This window comes from Schistocerca nitens, chromosome 5, assembly GCF_023898315.1.
Source record: "Schistocerca nitens isolate TAMUIC-IGC-003100 chromosome 5, iqSchNite1.1, whole genome shotgun sequence".
In the NCBI taxonomy this organism is placed as follows: domain Eukaryota; kingdom Metazoa; phylum Arthropoda; class Insecta; order Orthoptera; family Acrididae; genus Schistocerca; species Schistocerca nitens.
The window spans coordinates 395,515,724-395,537,956 of NC_064618.1; the positions used below are offsets into that span (position 1 = coordinate 395,515,724).

At 43.6% G+C, this 22,233-nt stretch overlaps 1 protein-coding gene across 2 annotated transcripts in view; it reads right to left on the reverse strand.

Annotated features, from left to right (window-relative positions):
• LOC126259363 (uncharacterized transporter slc-17.2-like) overlaps positions 1–22,233 on the reverse strand; it is a 531,434-nt gene that overhangs the window by 495,424 nt on the left and 13,777 nt on the right. The window lies entirely within an intron of this gene.

Consider the following 22,233-nt stretch of genomic DNA (forward strand, 5'->3'; position numbering starts at 1 on the left):
CAAGGTCATACCGTTCCAGCTCGATACCGGAGCTGCAGTTTCACTAATCAATAACGACATGTACAAACAACTGGGCACACCTCTCTTGCGTGCTGCAAATGTTAAGTTAAATAGTTATTCCGGTCAGAATATCCCTGTGTTAGGACAGTGCAGCCTTCTTGCAACATACAAGGGACAAACAAAACTTGTGTCATTTTACGTACTTCGTTCTTCTTCTGCTGTGAACTCGTTTGGTTTAGATTTATTTCGGTTGTTTAACTTGTCTATAGTAAATCAGGTCCTATCAGTGAACCAGACTGTGCCTTCCGCCAGTGTTTCTCGTCTATGTGAAGAATTTGCAGACATTTTTGCACTGGGCCTAGGTTGCGCTAAGAACTATAAAGCACATTTGGAACTGAAAGTAAACGCGCAACCGAAACTTTTCCGAGCGCGCAATGTTCCCCACTCATTGAGTGATGAGGTCGCACGAACCTTACACGATTTGGAATCACAAGGTGTGATTGAATATGTGCAGGCTTCTCTCTAGGCCTCACCCTTAGTAATTTTGCCAAAACCTTCCGGAAAATTGAGACTTTGTGTGGACTTCAAGGCAACGGTGAATCCACAACTAGTGATTGCAACTTTTCCTTTACCCCGCCCGGAAGATCTTTTTGACAAACTGTGCCCGGGTAAATATTTTTCGAAGTTGGACCTAGCAGATGCGTACTTGCCAATACCGGTGGACGCAGAATCCCAGCGCGTTTTGGTGGTTAACACGCATCTTGGTTTGTATCGATTCAAAAGACTGCCATTCGGGTGTGCATCCGCCTCTGCATTGTTTCAGCAATATTTACAAACTGTTTGTGCATCGGTCCCTACTGCAGCAAACTATCTGGACGATATCGTGATCTCCGGAAAGACGGAAGAAGAACATTTAGCCAATCTCCGAACATTATTTCAGGTCTTGCGACAAAATGGTCTTCGCTTGCGGAAGGACAAATGTGTGTTTTTTTGCTCGTGACTTACACTATCTGGGACATGTAATCAATGCCCAAGGCATACATCCCCGTCCAGAGCACCTCCGTGCCATACAAGACTTGCCTTCGCCGCAGAATTTGAAGCAGCTACAGAGTGTGCTGAAAAAAATGAATTACTATAAGAAATATGTGCGCCACGCCTCTTCCATTTCAGCTCCGCTTCATCGCTTACGCCGTAAAGGTGTTCCGTTCGTCTGGACGACGGAATGCGAACGCGCCTTTCGCCAGTTGAAATCGGCGTTGCTTTCCACTACTTGCCTTACGCCATTCGATCCCCAGAAACCCCTTTTGGTGATGGTAGATGCATCGGATTTCGGGATCGGTGCTGTGCTTGCGCACAAAGTTGGATCGCATGATCGCCCTATTGCCTTTGCGTCCAAATTGCTCTCGTCTGCGCAAAGAAATTATTCACAGTTCGAGAAAGAAGCTTTGGCTCTCGTGTTTGGTGTTCCTAAATTTCATGATTTCTTGTATGGTCGTCACTTTACCATCATCACAGACCACAAACCTTTGACATCGCTTTTTCATCCGAACAAGCCTGTACCTCCACATACAGCGCAGAAATTCATTCGCTGGTCTATTTTCCTCTCGCAGTACCGCTACGATATCTTGTATCGGTCCACTGCTAAGCACGGAAACGACGATGCGTTGTGCCGTTTGCCTGTTGCTGAGGATAGAGCATTCGATTCTTCCGAACTTGCTTGCATGTTCATTGATGCGGAAACCGATGACGTGGTCGAATCGTTTCCGATCGATTTTCGTCGTGTAGCTACGGCCACAGCTGCTGACCCTGTCCTTGCTACCGTTTTGCGTTTTGTTGCTACGCAATGGCCCTTGTCAAAGTCACGGATCGAGGATCCGTTGGTTCGCCGATTTTTTGCTTACAAGGGGAGACTTTTTGTACGACGTGGTGTTTTGCTGTTGCGTTCTGATAATGGTCAGTCCAGGGTCGTGGTCCCACGTTCGTTACAGTCCTCTGTCTTACGACTTCTCCACCGAGGACATTGGGGTATAGTGCGAACGAAACAACTTGCTCGTCAGCACTGTACTTGGTTCGGAATCGATGCTGCGATTACGAATATGTGCACTTCTTGCATGGCGTGTGCCAAAGAACAATCCTCACCACGGCGGAAATTCTTTGCATGGCCACAAGCCACTTCCCCTTGGTAACGTTTACACATAGATTTTGCTGGTCCATTCTGGAATGCTCGATGGTTGGTTGTGGTAGATTCATTCAGTAATTTTCCTTTTGTTGTCAAGATGCCTTCCACGACGTCATCTACCACCATCCAAGCATTATCTGCTATCTTTTGCATAGAAGGTCTTCCACAGACTATTGTTTCCGACAATGGCCCACAATTCATGTCCGCAGAATTTCAGTCATTCTGCAAGGCCAATGGTATTCAACATCTGACATCCGCGCCGTTTTCGCCTCCGTCAAACGGTGCCGCTGAACGATTGGTCCGGACTTTCAAGTCACAGATGTTAAGGTTGAAAGAGTCGCATTCTCGGGAGGACGCGATATTGCTCTTTTTGTCTTCGTATCGCTCTCAGCCCTGAGATGGTCGCTCGCCGGCTGAGTTGCTCCACGTTCGTCACTATCGAGCCTTGATGTCTTTGCTACATCCGCCGCATCAGGTTACTGTGCAGCGGCAGCCACCTGCTTTTGCTCCAGGCGACGTTGTATATTATCGCAACTATCGTGGTTCACGGCGTTGGCTCGCAGGGCGCATTCTTCGCTGCCTCGGCCGCGCTATGTATCTCGTTTTGGGGGCCTCTGGTGAGGTGCGTCGGCATCTCAATCAGCTGCGCCTCTGTCGTCGCACGGGTTCTGCCGCTCCCCGTCTGCTTTCAGCGACGGTGCCGTCCGGTCTGCGCCCTGGGGACCCATCTAAAAATGGCTCTGAGCACTATGGGACTCAACATCTATGGTCATCAGTCCCCTAGAACTTAGAACTACTTAAACCTAACTAACCTAAGGACATCACACAACACCCAGCCATCACGGGGACCCATCTACTGGCTCGCCTCATCCCCAGGTGTTACCGACGCTGCCTTCCATTTTGCCCCATGGCGTCGCGCCGCCGCCGCTGCCGCCTGTTCTCCCGCCGGCGACGCCCGCAGTGGACGCGTCGCTGCAACCGCCGGGCGCCTCCCTGGGTCACGCGCCGCCGATCGCTTCCCGTGACCAGCTGTCCTCCGACATGGAACTCTTGCCCGCTCCGGACCAGATGTCGTCTTCGCCCGTCGGGTACCCCGACGCGATTGAAGTCGACCCTTCGGCCCCTCCTGTCTATCTAAAGGCGCATACACCGCATGTTGGCGTGCACCCTGGACTAGGTTTTCAGGCGTTTCCTAGCTCCCCTCGGACCGAATGGCCGGATGCGGGTGGCACAGCCTCGCCTGTTGTTAGGCTCCCCACCTCGTCGCATACGTCAACATGGGGTCCTCCCCACGGCGGGCGGAAGCCTTATAACACAACCGTTCGCCGATTTGCGGGGGAGGAATGTGGTGTCACCGCTAGACACCACACTTGCTAGGTGGTGGTGGTGGTGGTGGTTAGTGTTTAACGTCCCGTCGACAACGAGGTCATTAGAGACGGAGTGCTAGCTCGGGTTAGGGAAGGATTGGGAAGGAAATCGGCCGTGCCCTTTCAAAGGAACCATCCCGGCATTTGCCTGAAACGATTTATGGAAATCACGGAAAACCTAAATCAGGATGGCCGGAGACGGGATTGAACCGTCGTCCTCCCGAATGCGATGCTCGGTGTGTAACCTCCCCCTCACTTATCGACCTTAATGACAGTGAAAAATTAAACCGCGTGTACCTAATGGGAAATTTGGGAAAGCAATCGTCACCGAAGTTAATCTGTCGGTAAAGAGGGAGGAAAGGGTTACATCTAAATGAAAGGAAAAATGCAAATGAAACTGGTGGAAATTAATTTTGAAAAGGGGTAAAGTTAATAAAGAAAGTAAATGTGCGGCCGTTACGTCAACAATTAACTAGCGGTAATTAGATATTTGAGATTTGGGGGAAATCACGGTCGCCTGTCCTAAGGACAATTACTATAGTAACTGAAAAAGAAAGGTTATTACACATATAATTAGCACTAGAAGCGTGGCAACTGAAGGTTGACACGTGTAGTGTGAAAACTGAAAGTTTGTCAGAAGTAATAAATTTCGCTACACTCTGACTTAATTTAGCACAAGAATTAATAAATCCGGAAAATCGAAAGTTAATTTAGTGACTGAAGTTAATAGTGAGCTTTCTTTCTGAAGCACATCGAAATCCAGCAGAATACGGTTAGCCTTGGACTACCTCAACAATCATTTCAAAAGCAACTTGACTCTACGCAATTTAGAAACAAGAGATTTAACTTTGAACTTGAAATAAATGATTCTGAATAATTAACAATAGTAAAATTTAGTACGTACCAAGCTGAGCTGCAGTCACAGGTAAGCTAAAATATGCTAACAAAACTCGCACTCTTAATTTGTGCTTGTGTAATCTAACTATTGTAGCCAGCTATGCTTTAACTGCACTTTGAAACTAAAGTAATGAAATGCAATGATAGTACTTTAATGCTGGCATCTGAATTTCAACGACACTCGGTTTCATTTCGGAAAAGGAAGGGACCCTGCTTGGTAATGCAATTGGGACAATGAGCAACAAAGGTTCATGCTGAGTTGCTGTAATTTTGCGAGGCAAATGGAACAATTTGAAAAGCTGAGGTCTGCCATACAGTTCTGAAACTTTACGTGCTTTTAGTCTTCCTTGTTAGTTGATTGAAGGTTTGAAGCCGTCGATCGAGGAGGTGGCGACGGTCACTCATTGTCGGCCGTCGCTGTTGCAGAAGCTGGATGTTGGCGCGCCTTCTTCTCGACACGGTCACCAGGCGAAACGGGCTCTTGATGTGCGCCAGCTAATGCTTCCCGTCCGCGACACCATGTCAGAAACTATCATCGCAAGTCGAGCGCAATTACATGCTGCTAAACTCCGAAAGCGCGGCAACTCGCGGGAGCGTCACACCACACACCTGCTCCACTCGCTACTCCAGCCAGACTCCAACTGCCCTGCCCGCGCTCCACGCGGCAGAGTTAACCCTACCAAAGATCCTACACACTTTGATTCTTCACACGACCTATCGATGTAATCGTTCGATAGCAGTTTTCCCTAGGCAAGACCCAGCGTAAAAATACAAATAATATTTACGAAACAAACCAATTATACATCGACATAAATGCATATATATATATATATATATATATATATATATATATATATATATATATATATAGTAAACCAATTACAATATATAAAGGCACAGAAATGTCATATATTCAGGTAACAAATTAAGGAAAAAAACTTACAGTACAATAGATGGAAATAGGAGGATATGCATTTCCGGCGTTACACGTGCCCCACATTGTCTGAGGATGTTCGTGTAACCTAAACAGACTCAGAAAATGTCCCAAAAAATAAACAGCGGAAATGCATATGCTCAAAACATCATCAAAATTTAGCATTCGTCTAATTAAGCATAAATCAATTTTTTAGACCATAAAAATTGAGTGGAGACAGTCATAATGTTATTCCACTCTGTCATCTTGCACAAAATAAAACAGGTTGACGACATATTAAAATTCATAGAAAGCATAGAAAATGGTTTAGCTATTCCAAAACCATTAAAATTCGTAACATTATAAGAAATGGAATACTATTTGCAAAATTAATTAGAGTACATGGTCATAAAAACAGGTAGATCAAAATACGCAAATTAATTATTAATTACATAGAATACACATTTTATATAACCTTTTCATAATTATTAACTCGTCATGAGAGTCCACTTAACGCTAAACAAGAAAATAATATACAGTAGATCGACAAAAACATAAATATTGACAGCAGAATTCTTTCACATCAGCTGTCCGGGAAGAAAAACAACTCCGCCTTCCGTACTCGCAAGTAGAAAGAATGCCGACAGCGGCACAAGAGCCGACAGCGACCCAAGAGCCGACAGCGGCTCCACCTTGCCAGTATTGTTGCGCCCGCCTGTGCGGCACGCTTGATCTCACTCGCCTGTGTTGGTTGGTTGGTTTGGGGAAGGAGACCAGACAGCGTGGTCATCGGTCTCATCGAATTAGGGAAGGAATGGGGAAGGAAGTCGGCCGTGCCCTTTAGGAGGAACCATCCCGGCATTTGCCTGGAGTGATTTAGGGAAATCACGGAAAACCTAAATCAGGATGGCCGGACGCGGGATTGAACCGTCGTCCTCCCGAATGCGAGTCCAGTGTCTAACCACTGCGCCGCCTCGCTCGGTCACTCGCCTGTGTAGCGGCATTTCCAGAACGTCCGTTTCACTGAATTCTTTAGGAAAACTCACTCCCGAGTAATCTCAAGGAGTCCCTTAATACTATCACAGTGGATAACTCAATACTGTCCATCACCACACGCATGTACTAGCCTGAAACTTAAAACAGCGTCTAAGTACATCGGCAATGACTAGTAAAACACACATTCATGAAATCTGACAGCTAGTTACAAAAGCATATTTACATTCCTTAATCTACTGTGACTCAGCTGAAAACTTAAACTAGCAGCTTGGATTTTTCAATTGGTTAAAACGTCTAATCAAAAATTAATTACTTGTTAATTACAAGTTCTTTAATGACCTCTAGGTCAGGCAAAAGCATCGCAACATGGCACATCCTTAAATCTTACACTCTATATTACATACTGTACAAATTACCCATTCCGTGGTATTAATCAATCCTAGGTTGGTACAATTTCGAGTCTACAATATTCCGTATACCTAATCGTTTTCCAGAGCTTGGATACTCTAAGCAATAAGCATTTGTGTGAGGTATACCAATGACTTTATATGGTCCATTATACACAAACTTAAATTTAGAGATTTCATTGTCTATCTCGCTCGATTTCTCGTGAGCGTTTACAAGAACTAAGTCTCCGATTGCAAACTTAGCAAAACGCGCTTTAGCGTCATGACGACGTATGCGAGCATCAGCTTTTAGCTTCATTACTTCTCGCAAACGATCTTTTTTCACACCAGTACTCGGTTTGTCTGGAAACACACTCTTATTCCTCATTATTACTTCATACAGGCCTCGTCTTTGTTCGTGTGTTACGTTTGACACACTGTCTACAATACTTCCCAATTCACTTTCTACACTATTGTCAATGCCGAGATTCCTCACATTACAGTAGTTCAAATTCATACCTACGTCAATATCATCCGGCCAGTTAACAATGTGTATAGGCTGGTATTGCCTATGCACACCGTCTCCTGCCTCGTCAAAACTAACTACTATTGTTTTATCTGGTGACGTACATGTCAAAGTTTTGCTTTCGCAATTAATGACTGCACGGTACTTTAATAGCCAATCTAACCCGATAATTACATCCGTAGTTAAGTCTGGCACGACGACAAACTCTTGCTCAAATCGTGCCCCACATATCTCGAAGTTGACCAAAATCTGTTTTGTGACCGGTTTACTGGCCTTCCCAGTAGCACCGATAATTTTCACTCCTGTTACTGGCATAACTACGATACCAGGTCTGTCTTTCAGTAACTCAAATATTTTCCCAGATACAGCACTCAATTCTGCACCGGTGTCAATCAACACGTTTAGTTGTAGGTCGTGCATATTAGCAGACACTACTATCTGTCTACACTTGTCCTCGACTGTTTCTTTATTTTCCCACAGTAAATCCTCGTCTATATCCAGGTCATTCCAGAAAAAAACCATCCGGCTTTGATCCTAAATCCGGTTTATCTGGCGGCTTTTTCAGCCTCTGTTCACATACAGTCTTAATTTCAACACGTTTGTCCTGAGGCTTAGTCTGTAGCTTCGCCTCCAATACCGAAACCTTTTCCTCTAACTCGTCAACTAGTGAGTGTTGCCCTGCTATCATTTCACTAATTGTCACCTTCGTTGATTCCACTTTGGCCAGATTGATATCATCCGCCAATCTACCTGGAGGAATGTGCCCAGTAGTATATGCAATTACTCCCTCTGGATCCGCGCAACCCACATTGCTACCGTCCGACCGTATAACGTCAGCTCTAACCTCATACACGCTGTAATCTACGTGCTTTTCTACCAATCGTGTCCGGCTATCACTAAAATTCTCGTAATCTTTCTCCTCAATACTTTCGCAATGTTTAAACTGGAGTTTTGCGTCGGATGGGTCGGTCACTTCTAACACTACAACTTTCGGTAAAGTCTGCCGGTCAGGGCCAGAACTTTCCGTTACTGCTTCAACATCCAACTCCTGCGGGACGAAACACGACGAATCTTGGTCGTGCTCCCCATTAACATCAACTATTTCTGGTAAAGTCTGCCGGTTAGGGCCAGAACTTTCTATCACTTCACAAACACTATCTACCTGCGGGACGAGACGCGGCAAATCCTGCCCGCGCTCCCCATAAACGCTTCTCCCATACAGACCCCTATAATCTCTTAGTTCGTCGTATAAGCGACCGAACTGCCTTAACCAGACCTCATCCCTCTCTGCATCCCCTCGCTCGATGACGGACGTTTTATCCGACATCTGATCTTCTCTCAACACTTGCGAATCATTCTTAAACTCAATCTCCAGTTCCGCTGTGGGTATTACAGCTGCCACTTTATAATCGATTTCCGGAACACTACTTAAATTGCTCTCACTGACAGTGAATGTACTTCCCACTGCCGTGTATACAGCTGATCTACTACTTGTGGGCGCACTCCTTTCTCCTAACACTGGCACACTCTCCCGCCGTTGATTATTCCACACGGAATTTTCATAACGACGACACCTGGGTTTTCTACTGTTATTGGGCCGCCAAAATTTCTCCACGCCCGGTCGGCCCCTCACCGGCGCGGCTAATGGTTTCCCTGTCTCGTCCCAGCAGATACGGTCCCCGGATGCTGCTGAGGCGGCTGATCACACCCTCTGGCGTTATTACTATTCTGTGACGCCCGTATCACGTTAGTACGATACTGGTTTCCGTCATTCCTGTCATTATTTGTATTGTACCGGTTGTTATTACGGTTCCAACCATTATCGTTAATGCTGCCATGGTTGCGGAATGCATTATTCCCATGGTGATCATTGTTGTGGTACCCGTTGTTGTTACCACGGCCTCTACCACTGTCGCGATTATTGCGCCAATTGTCCTCGTCCTCCACCCTTTCCAGGAAATCATTTATTGTCCTGTAATTGCTTCCTACGTAGCGTTTTGTATCATCTGGAAGCTTTTTGTAGAGTTCCCAGACTATTTCGGATTCCGTGCGGCGATCACGCAAATATTCCAACTTGCGGATCCAGCCCTCACAAAACTCCTTCATCGAGCCGCGCGAATTCGCATCGAAAGGCCTCGATACGACAAATTCGCGCCAGACACTTTGCTGTTTTTGCTCTGACCAGTATTCAGCCAGAAACAAATTTTTAAACTCGTCAAAGGTCAGGTTCGTAATGTTGAGGTTTAAGCCCCAACGCTTGGCATCACCAGCCAACACATCAATAACCGCATTAATTTTTCTCTCATTAGTCCATGATCTGGGTAAAACTCTTTCACAGTTTTTAATGAAATCCGTCGCGTGTATACGGCCTTTTTTCAAGGGGTCGAACCGCTCCTCTTTCGTCAACAATTCCGAACTATGTGCACAGATTGGCACATAGCTCTGTTTTTCTTCAAGTTTCTTTTCTAATTCCGACACTCTCGTAATCACTTGGCAAGTGGTTGTCGCAAGCGTTTCCACTTCCCTCTTTTTCTCTTCGCAGGTATTAGCCTGCTTCCTCACTTTGGTATCTACTTCGGATACTAAAATCTTTAAAGTTTCCACCTTCTGTTGATCGTCTTTTCTCACTAATTGAATTTGTTCCGTCACCTTATTCTCGATGATCGGAGCAACTGCGTCTCCTACACTTTTCTCGATTCTGCTAATTTCGGAATTAAAACGCGTATTTATGCTCGCAATTTCCGCCTGAACGCCTATCATTTCCTGTTTAAGATTACCGATTTCGGTATTAATCACAACAATATCTTCTTTGATTTTATCAACTTTTGTGTTAACAACTCCAACATTGTTGTTAACAACATTAATAGCTTTGTTCTGATTGTCTAGCTTCCTGTCAATTTTTCCAGACTGAGCTTTAATTTCTGCCGATTGAGTTTCTATCTTGCTAGACTGAGCCTTGATTTCGTTAATCAAAACATTCAATAAATCGGTTAAATTCCCGGAAACTACCGGTTTTACTTCCGTAGCGGCTTCCTCTTTAATTGTCCCCCCGTATTCGTCATCAAGGGATTCCGATTTGATTTTCACTTCCGATTCCGAAACATTTTCTAATGTTTGGAATTCCATTTCTGCTCTTTGTTGCGTCTCGGCGGTCGCGTCTTTCATGCTAGCCGCCTGCCCCTGAACAATGGGTACCGCGGTGCGTGTTTCCCACTGCTCGACCGATTGTTCCGTACCCAAGTCTACCAAATTTTGGTAATTGTTGCCTTCACTCATTTTAATAATTTTCAATATAAATAACAAATCTCAAATCTAATTAGGATTCCTCAGACTAATATTCTCGCTGACGTATCGACCATTTCGTAACCAGTACTTTGTTACGAGATTTGCACAATGCAAAATTCGTGTCCAGAACAACCTCAAATTTGAAGATTGTCCTGTCACGGTCGCCACGTGTAACCTCCCCCTCACTTATCGACCTTAATGACAGTGAAAAATTAAACCGCGTGTACCTAATGGGAAATTTGGGAAAGCAATCGTCACCGAAGTTAATCTGTCGGTAAAGAGGGAGGAAAGGGTTACATCTAAATGAAAGGAAAAATGCAAATGAAACTGGTGGAAATTAATTTTGAAAAGGGGTAAAGTTAATAAAGAAAGTAAATGTGCGGCCGTTACGTCAACAATTAACTAGCGGTAATTAGATATTTGAGATTTGGGGGAAATCACGGTCACCTGTCCTAAGGACAATTACTATAGTAACTGAAAAAGAAAGGTTATTACACATATAATTAGCACTAGAAGCGTGGCAACTGAAGGTTGACACGTGTAGTGTGAAAACTGAAAGTTTGTCAGAAGTAATAAATTTCGCTACACTCTGACTTAATTTAGCACAAGAATTAATAAATCCGGAAAATCGAAAGTTAATTTAGTGACTGAAGTTAATAGTGAGCTTTCTTTCTGAAGCACATCGAAATCCAGCAGAATACGGTTAGCCTTGGACTACCTCAACAATCATTTCAAAAGCAACTTGACTCTACGCAATTTAGAAACAAGAGATTTAACTTTGAACTTGAAATAAATGATTCTGAATAATTAACAATAGTAAAATTTAGTACGTACCAAGCTGAGCTGCAGTCACAGGTAAGCTAAAATATGCTAACAAAACTCGCACTCTTAATTTGTGCTTGTGTAATCTAACTATTGTAGCCAGCTATGCTTTAACTGCACTTTGAAACTAAAGTAATGAAATGCAATGATAGTACTTTAATGCTGGCGTCTGAATTTCAACGACACTCGGTTTCATTTCGGAAAAGGAAGGGACCCTGCTTGGTAATGCAATTGGGACAATGAGCAACAAAGGTTCATGCTGAGTTGCTGTAATTTTGCGAGGCAAATGGAACAATTTGAAAAGCTGAGGTCTGCCATACAGTTCTGAAACTTTACGTGCTTTTAGTCTTCCTTGTTAGTTGATTGAAGGTTTGAAGCCGTCGATCGAGGAGGTGGCGACGGTCACTCATTGTCGGCCGTCGCTGTTGCAGAAGCTGGATGTTGGCGCGCCTTCTTCTCGACACGGTCACCAGGCGAAACGGGCTCTTGATGTGCGCCAGCTAATGCTTCCCGTCCGCGACACCATGTCAGAAACTATCATCGCAAGTCGAGCGCAATTACATGCTGCTAAACTCCGAAAGCGCGGCAACTCGCGGGAGCGTCACACCACACACCTGCTCCACTCGCTACTCCAGCCAGACTCCAACTGCCCTGCCCGCGCTCCACGCGGCAGAGTTAACCCTACCAAAGATCCTACACACTTTGATTCTTCACACGACCTATCGATGTAATCGTTCGATAGCAGTTTTCCCTAGGCAAGACCCAGCGTAAAAATACAAATAATATTTACGAAACAAACCAATTATACATCGACATAAATGCATATATATATATATATATATATATATATATATATATATATATAGTAAACCAATTACAATATATAAAGGCACAGAAATGTCATATATTCAGGTAACAAATTAAGGAAAAAACTTACAGTACAATAGATGGAAATAGGAGGATATGCATTTCCGACGTTACAGGTGGTAGCCTTTAAATCGGCCGCGGTCCATTAGTATACGTCGGACCCGCGTGTCGCCATCGTCAGTGATCGCAGACCGAGCGCCGCCACACGGCAGGTCTAGAGAGACTTACTAGCACTCGCCCCAGTTGTACAGCCGACGTTCATAGGAATGGTTCACTGACAATCACGCTCTCATTTGCCGAGACGATAGTTAGCATAGCCTTCAGCTACGTCATTTGCTACGACCTAGCAAGGCGCCGTATTCAATTAATATTGAAATTATAAAACATGTACCGTCAAGAGCGCTGTACACCAAATATGGATTAAAGTTAAGTATTCCAAGAACTACGTTCTTTTCTTATTAGACTCAACTCCTTTGATTGTTCCAGACCTCACGCCAGTCTGCGTGTAATTAAACGCGTGCATTTCGGCCTCCTCTAGCAACACGGTGTTGGCTCTTCTGCCCACACTACAATATCAATATTTGTCAGTTGTCAAGAAATATATTTTTGTGTTTAATAAAATTGTTTGTCAAAGTAAGCCCAAATCCATCCATATCTCACGCTGCTCAACCATAAACGTCTCACGAAATGAGTAGGAAAGGAAAATCTGAGAAGTTAAACATAGAACGGATGCTTACCGACTGTCTTTCTTCTCAATAATTATTCGTGGGGCCGGCCGCGGTGGTCTCGCGGTTCTAGGCGCGCAGTCCGGAACTGTGGGACTGCTACGGCCGCAGGTTCGAATCCTGCCTCGGGCATGGATGTGTGTGATGTCCTTAGGTTAGTTAGGTTTAAGTAGTTCTAAGTTCTAGGGGACTGATAACCACAGCAGTTGAGTCCCATAGTGCTCAGAGCCATTTGAATTATTCGTGAATAGAACAGGGAACGGAGGAATTTATAGTGGTACCAGAAGTACCCTAAGTCACAAATCGTAAGGAGGCTTGTGGAGTGTGTAAATAGTCAGGATGTAAACACTAACGTGTACTGGGAGTGGTAATGTTTCCAAGTATAACGGCCCGTTTTCACGAGTGACTCAGATAGCACTGCGGTCTCAACAGTAGACTTACTTGGACTTAAAAGAATTCAAGTCGCCATCTAATGATCTTGATTTGTTTTTCATCGTTTCCCTGAAACACTCATGACTAATGCCAGTTCCTTCAGCGAGGCACAACCGGTTTCATTCCCTATCCTTGTCCTAATGACAAAATGGTCGATGTTACATTAAATTTCGTTTATGAATCTTTCCAAGTTTTGTTAATCTAATCTGAGTCTCGTTTTTCATACAACACTCTTACCGACTGATATATTCTCTGATAACACAGGATCTTCCCGCGCAGTCTCCGTTTTGCAAATAATTCTGCTCTACTTCGCATAAGCGCTTCTGTATATCTTTATAGACGGGCAGTGAATTTTGGAAAATAAGAGCGAAGTACTGCTAATATTCGAGCTGTGACTGTGGAACGTGAATCATATCTGGATAGCGAAGTCGGTCAGGGCATTGGTGTGGAAGGTAAAGGTTAAGTCCCGACGCGACGCAGAGTTTTAATCTGTCAGAAAATTTCAAAATTGTGAAAAGCTTTCTACAGAATGAGAGATTCTTTCTAATACTACCTAGTATCTTTTCGGAAGACTTTGCTGAAAGCAATATGTAAGTGGCTGTAACTTCATTGCCGGCCGGGGTGGCCGAGCGGTTCTAGGCGCTATAGTCTGGAACCGCGCCGCCGCTACGGTCGCAGGTTCGAATCCTGCCTCGGGCATGGATGTGTGTGCCGTCCTTAGGTTAGTTAGCTTTAGGTAGTTCTAAGTTCTAGGGGACTGATGACCTCAGAAGTTATGTACCATAGTGCTCAGAGCCATTTGAACCATTTTTTGTAACTTCATTATTAACTGATGTATACTACCTCACAAACCAGAGAAGACAGCTTTGAATTATTTTCAGCATAGAGAAAATCCGTTGAATTCGTCTCTTTTAGAATTACGATAATGACAACAGAAAGGAGGAGGGGCGTTCAGCAAGTAAAGCAATACATTTTTTCCTCGGCTTGTTTCCGTTGAAAAGACGCGGAATTTGTTGTGGCACGGGCGCTGTGGCTGAGCGGTTCTAGGCGCTTCAGTCCGGAACCGCGCTGCTGCTACGGTTGCAGGTTCGAATCCTGCCTCGGGCGTGGTTGTGTGTGATGTCCTTAGGTTAGTTAGGTTTAAGTAGTTCTAAGTTCTAGGAGACTGATGACGCCAGGTGTTAAGTCCCATAGTGCTTACAGCCATTTGAATCATTTTTGCTGTGGCACATCGTGGAATATTCCCGCTTCAACTCCTATCGTTTCATGAAGATCCAATTGGTGGTGACGCTGCACGCAACCTTCTGTAATGGAGGTACGGTCCAAGCAGAGAGCCGTTATTGAGTTTCTTCTGTCGGAAACCAGAGCATCGCAGATATTCTCAGCGTCTTGCATAATGTCTACGGAGACCTGGCAATGGGCAAAAGCACAGTGAGTCGTTGGGCAAAGCATCTGTCATTATCGCAACAAGGTCGCGCAAACCTATCCGACCTCTCACGTGCCAGTCGGCAGCACACATCTGTCATTCATGCAATGTTGGAACGTGCTGACATCCTCATTCGAGGAGATCGACGGATCACACCTCGCTGCACAACTGGAGGTCTATGCGGCATCTCGCTTGCTCTCACTATTCATCGCATTTACTTGTGACGGTAATATATTGTTACCACATGACTTATATTTTGTACCAATGTATAGTATGACAATTGCCAAGACTACAGAAATAGAACAATGACATGACGGACAGTACATAATTTTGTGAAAAAAAAGTAAGGTGCACGAGGGAGAGAGATTCGAACACATATCTCCCGCTTTGCAGTCCAGTACCGTGGCCACATAACCACGAAACTGTGATCTTTCAGTTAGCTCCGTGCTGCACATCTAGAGTTTGGGCTGCACTATTGTGCTTCGTTTTTTACAGTTCAGTACACCTTCTTCCTGTCTTGTGCTTGATCTGTGTTCGGTTTGTGACGGGCTATCCACTGAGCCTTATTACAATTAAATGTGAGGGAGGGGAGGTGTGACGGGAAGTTTCCCTTGTTAGTAGAGTGTCATTCACATACTAAATGAAAATGCCAAATGGCTTGCTGATTTTCAAGATTATGGTCGTAAGTGGCAAGCTGTCGCAAGCATATACTACCGAAATTTTCTGTTGGGGTTATGGGAGGTTATCAAGATGATGTCCCAGCACATTCTTCGCAGTATAGTCAAGCATGCTGGTTCCTTCCGCTACCATATTTAAAATTTTGCTTCGCAACCTCCCCATATTCTCCTGACATGACATTCAGTGGATCCCCTGTCTTTCCTCTGATAAATAAACCATTGTATAGTAGTCGTTCCCAGAATACGACGAGGTAATTTTCGACCTGGAAAGTTCCTGAATAGTAGATTTCTACAACCAAGGTTTCTCCCAAATCATCCACTGTCGGAAACATATGTTGAATTGGGGGGTGAATATGTAGAGGAGGAGTAACACCAAATTTCATCGTCGAAATTTGATTGCCAGCCGATGTGGCCGAGCGGTTCTAGACGCTTCAGTCTGGAACCTCGCGATGTGTTTGATGTCCTTAGGTTGGTTAGGTTTAAGTAGTTCTAAGTTCTAGAGGACTGATGACCTCAGATATTAAGTCCCATAGTGCTCAGAGCCACTTGAACCATTTGAAGTTTGATTTTCCGAGGTGGTAATTAAAACTGTACGTGTTCCTCCAGTTTGTTAGTCCCGCCCGAAACTAGTCTGAAAGCCAGCCATTAGAAATATTTGCCTTTTTTGAAGTGATATATTTATCGATAAGATCTCACTGGTCTCCAGAAAGATTCTACTGTTGTACACTGTTTGCGACAGCGATGCGATGCCTGTAGTTTCATGCAATAATTTAGACATCATTGTTTTTCAGTTACACAGGCTGTATGAATGCCCAAGTTGGCAAGGTATACTTAATCCATACAGATTAGTTTCACGGCAAGTTACAGTGTGCGTTGGCGATGTGGAGACCTTGCTCTGTGCTCCTGGCTAAATTCTTAAGGCAGTAGTTTGCCTTGCTCAGCTGCGACCTCCTGTATGTTATCTCATATGTGATGACGTATGTGCTGAGCGTAATTCAAGTGCTGTGCCGCGTCTGAGTTTCTTGTGAGTGATTATGGTAATGAAAGACAAAGGAAGCTGAAGCCAGGAGCCAGCACGCGGCCTGAGGTGAACTGAGATGTAATCCCAGCTTGTATAATCACCACCTGCCGCTCTTTACTCCCCAGCGCAGCGTGGAGAGGTATGATAATTATGCACACAGTGACAAAGTCCAGAAAGTAGTGATAAAATGTAAACTTTGCATCAGTCTTTAGTCGCAAGTCTTTTTATATTTTATTTGCTTATTAATTCCGATGAACTATGATTATGTAGCGGAGAGCATTGTACCATGGAACACTTTCCAGACTCGAGCCAGCCCTGTAATAGAAGCTTAATATATTTTCCTATTCCATTTTTAAATGATGGCATTCAATTTTTATGTGCTGCAGTCTTTTTCCAAAATTATATAAATTACTTCGGAAAATTAAGGTACTTACTGATTATTGGTTGCAGTAGAGTAATAATGTAACAAACAGACGCCAGAAAACAGGACTGACAAGATTTCCTCGATTACAACGCTTTTAAATTTCAGTACAATATTTTTTCCCAGTTCATGATCATCTTGTGCCTTGGTACAAGGTACGGCACTTAGATAAATCACTCAAATACGTAGAACTCTAAATATTTACAAATGCAGCAGAAAACACGACCAGATATCCAACAATAAAAACTGAAGAAAATTATGGAAACTGCGGTCTCTAGTGCGCATTGCTTCATGTGATTCTAAAATCAGTCGCTAGAGTCAAGTACCTGCCAAAAAAACATCATGTGGTCCTAGGTACACTATCCTTTAGGTACGTACATAGTTATAAGTCGGACCAGTGCAAGACGATAAGTTTCATATAGCTGTTATTGCTAATATTGTCTTACGATGTTTCATATAATTATAAATGGGAGCACTTGTGCACATTCTGTTTATCTCTTATAGACCGACCTGAACATGCTAATAGTTAACCGAAACTAGTAATCTGATAAGTTATAAAACACACTTGGAATCAAAAACTGATACAAATTCTGTTCAAAAATGGTTCAAATGGCTCTGAGCACTATGGGACTTAACATCTATGGTCATCAGTCCACTAGAACTTAGAACTACTTAAACCTAACTAACCTAAGGACAGCACACACATCAATGCCCGAGGCAGGATTCGAACCTGCGTTAGCGCGGTTCCAGACTGAAGCGCCCAGAACCGCTCGGCCACTGCGGCCGGCAAGGATGTGTAAGAGCTTCCCGGCGAAGGTTCTGCAGCGTAGTCGAAACAACATATAGACGATTCCACATGTTGCTGAGGCTGTTCAGAGTACAGCCCTGAAGAAAGAATTTCGTGGCCGTCGATCTGCTTCGGACGAGGAGGTGCACCCCTGGGTACAATCATGGTTCCGAAGGCAGCCGCAAACATTTTTCTATGTAGGCATTGACCGTCTTGCCTCACTGTGAGATTATGCATCAATTTTATGGTCATCGGTCTAGATACTATGACGGGCCCTACAAATACATTCCATTAATTGCAAAACTAAAAACCATAATTATAGTGAACTGATATACAATTGTCGCATTCATCCACAATTTGTGTATACTCTATTGTCTGGTAGCACAACAAAATAGTTGAAGGAATGACAGTTCTGTTAGTGATTTGTGGAGAAAATTACCGCTTTATATAAATATTTAAACAATGCATCAAAACTGAAAGGATCTAACGAAAAGACAGAGAGGAATGAGAGGATAGAAATCAGGAAGAGATATGTTTAAGAGTCCGTAGTAGCAGCGGGTGTTACTGGCCTTGGAATATACGTTAAGTCAACACCTCATGGTCAGTTGCCTACATTCTATTACTATTTCCATTTCTATGCGATCATGTAAGTGTGGCTCATGCTCTGGTAATCTAGAGCTTTTGTTACTGTTACAGGGCTGTTATTAGTACTGTCTATGAAACATTGTGTGCACTGTGAAGTTACAACTTAATTTCGAAAAACAGTAATACCTACTGCTATTATAGTATAGTGTAATTCTATAGTTACCTACACCGAAGTGTTTCATCTACCTCAGATGTAGTAATTGAACTCCTATTTTTGTCGTTTAGGTGGCGTTTGAGTGTGTGAGGTTTCAACGATGTGGACACATGACCATGCAGGTATGACAGCCGTGAACAATATCTTCACTAATCACTGCGCTTTCACTATCATACACTTCCACGTTTCTCGTATTCGCTGTGGGTTCACCCTGGGAAGTCCACGGCGACACATTCTCATCTACATCTACATCTACATCCATACTCCGCAAGCCACCTGACGGTGTGTGGCGGAGGGTACATCGAGTACCTCTATCGGTTCTCCCTTCTATTCCAGTCTCGTATTGTTCGTGGAAAGAAAGATTGTCGGTATGCCTCTGTGTGGGCTCTAATCTCTTTGATTTTATCCTTATAGTCTCTTCGCGAGATATACATAGGAGGGAGCAATATACTGCTTGACTCCTCGGTGACGGTATGTTCTCGAAACTTCAACAAAAGCACGTACCGAGCTGCTGAGCGTCTCTCCTGCAGAGTCTTCCACTGGAGTTATCTATCATCTCCGTAACGCTTTCGCGTTACGGAGATGATAGGGGTAATGCAGGAGTAGGTTTAATAATGAATAAAAAAATAGGAGTGCGGGTTAGCTACTACAAACAGCATAGTGAACGCATTATTGTGGCCAAGATAGACACAAAGCCCATGCCTACTACAGTAGTACAAGTTTATATGCCAACTAGCTCTGCAGATGATGAAGAAATTGATGAAATGTATGACTAGGTAAAGGAAATTATTCAGGTAGTGAAGGGAGACGAAAATTTAATAGTCATGGGTGACTGGAATTCGTCAGTAGGAAAAGGGAGAGAAGGAAACATAGTAGATGAATATGGATTGGGGGGAAGAAATGAAAGAGGAAGCCGCCTTGTAGAATTTTGCACAGAGCATAACTTAATCATAGCTAACACTTGGTTCAAGAATCATAAAAGAAGGTTGTATACCTGGAAGAATCATGGAGATACTAAAAGGTATAAGATAGATTATATAATGGTAAGAGAGAGATTTAGGAACCAGGTTTTAAATTGTAAGACATTTCCAGGGGCAGATGTGGATTCTGACCACAATCTATTGGTTATGAACTGCAGATTGAAACTGAAGAAACTGCAAAAAGGTGGGAATTTAAGGAGATGGGACCTGGAAAAACTGAAAGAACCAGAGGTTGTAGAGAGTTTCAGGGAGAGCATAAGGGAACAATTGACAGGAATGGGGGAAAGAAATACAGTAGAAGAAGAATGGGTAGCTCTGAGGGATGAAGTAGTGAAGGCAGCAGAGGATCAAGTAGGTAAAAAGACGAGGGCTAATAGAAATCCTTGGGTAACAGAATAAATATTGAATTTAATTGATGAAAGGAGAAAATATAAAAATGCAGTAAATGAAGCGGGCAAAAAGGAATACAAACGTCTCAAAAATGAGATCGACAGGAAGTGCAAAATGGCTAAGCAGGGATGGCTAGAGGACAAATGTAAGGATGTAGAGGGTTGTCTCACTAGGGGTAAGATAGATATTGGCTACAGGAAAATTAAAGAGACCTTTGGAGAGAAGAGAACCACTTGTATGCATATCAAGAGCTCAGATGGCAACCCAGTTCTAAGCAAAGAAGGGAAGGCAGAAAGGTGAAAGGAGTATATAGAGGGTTTATACAAGGGCGATGTACTTGAAGACAATATTATGGAAATGGAAGAGGATGTAGATAAAGATGAAATGGGAGATACGATACTGCGTGAAGAGTTTGACAGAGCACTGAAAGACCTGAGTCGAAACAAGGCCCCGGGAGTAGACAACATTCCATTAGAACTACTGACAGCTTTGGGAGAGCCAGTCCTGACAAAACTCTACCATCTGGTGAGCAAGATGTATGAGACAGGCGAAATACCCTCAGACTTCAAGAAGAATATAATAATTCCAATCCCAAAGAAAGCAGGTGTTGACAGATGTGAAAATTACCGAACTATCAGTTTAATAAGTCACAGCTGCAAAATACTAACGCGAATTCTTTACAGACGAATGGAAAAACTGGTAGAAGCGGACCTCGGGGAAGATCAGTTTGGATTCCGTAGAAATGTTGGAACACGTGAGGCAATACTAACCTTACGACTTATCTTAGAAGAAAGATTAAGAAAAGGCAAACCTACGTTTCTAGCATTTGTAGACTTAGAGAAAGCTTTTGACAACGTTAACTGGAATACTCTCTTTCGAATTCTGAAGGTGGCAGGGGTAAAATACAGGGAGCAAAAGGCTATTTACAATTTGTACAGAAACCAGATGGCAGTTATAAGAGTCGAGGGGCATGAAAGGGAAGCAGTGGTTGGGAAAGGAGTGAGACAGGGTTGTAGTCTCTCCCCGATGTTATTTAATCTGTATATTGAGCAAGCAGTAAAGCAAACAAAAGAAAAATTCGGAGTTGGTATTAAAATTCATGGAGAAGAAGTAAAAACTTTGAGGTTCGCCGATGACATTGTAATTCTGTCAGAGACAGCAAAGGACTTGGAAGAGCCGTTGAACGGAATGGACAGTGTCTTGAAAGGAGGATATAAGATGAACATCAACAAAAGCAAAACGAGGATGATGGAATGTAGTCGAATTAAGTCGGGTGATGCTGAGGGAATTAGATTGGATAATGAGACACCTAAAGTAGTAAAGGAGTTTTACTATTTGGGGAGCAAAATAACTGATGATGGTCGAAGTAGAGAGGATGTAAAATGTAGACTGGCAATGGCAAGGAAATCGTTTCTGAAGAAGAGAAATTTGTTAACATCGAGTATAGATTTAAGTGTCAGGAAGTCGTTTCTGAAAGTATTTGTATGGAGTGTAGCCATGTATGGAAGTGAAACATGGACGATAACCAGTTTGGACAAGAAGAGAATAGAAGCTTTCGAAATGTGGTGCTACAGAAGAATGCTGAAGATAAGGTGGGTAGATCATGTAACTAATGAGGAGGTATTGAATAGGATTCGGGAGAAGAGAAGTTTGTGGCACAACTTGACTAGAAGAAGGGATCGGTTGGTAGGACCTGTTTTGAGGCATCAAGGGATCACAAATTTAGCATTGGAGGGCAGCGTGGAGGGTAAAAATCGTAGAGGGAGACCAAGAGATGAATACACTAAGCAGATTCAGAAGGACGTAGGCTGCAGTAGGTACTGGGAGATGAATAAGCTTGCACAGGATAGAGTAGCATGGAGAGCTGCATCAAACCAGTCTCAGGACTGAAGACCACAACAACAACAACGCTTTCGCGATTACTAAATGATCCTGTAAAAAGCGCGCTGCTCTCCGTTGGATCTTCGCTGTCTCTTCTATCAACCCTATCTGGTACGGATCCCACACCGGTGAGCAGTATTCAAGCAGTGGGCGAACAAGTGTACTGTAATCTACTGCCTTTGTTTTCGTATTGTATTTCCTTAGGATTCTTCCAATGAATCTCAGTCTGGCATTTGCTTTACCATCGATCAGCTTTATATAATCATTCCATTTTAAATCACTCCTAATGCGTACTCCCAGATAATTTATGGAGTTAACTGCTTCCAGTTGCCGACGTGCTATATTGTAGCTAAATGATTAAGGATCTTTCTCTCTATGTATTCGCAGCACATTACACTTGTCTACATTGAGATTCAATTCCTATTCCCTGCACCATGCGGCAATTCGTTGCAGATC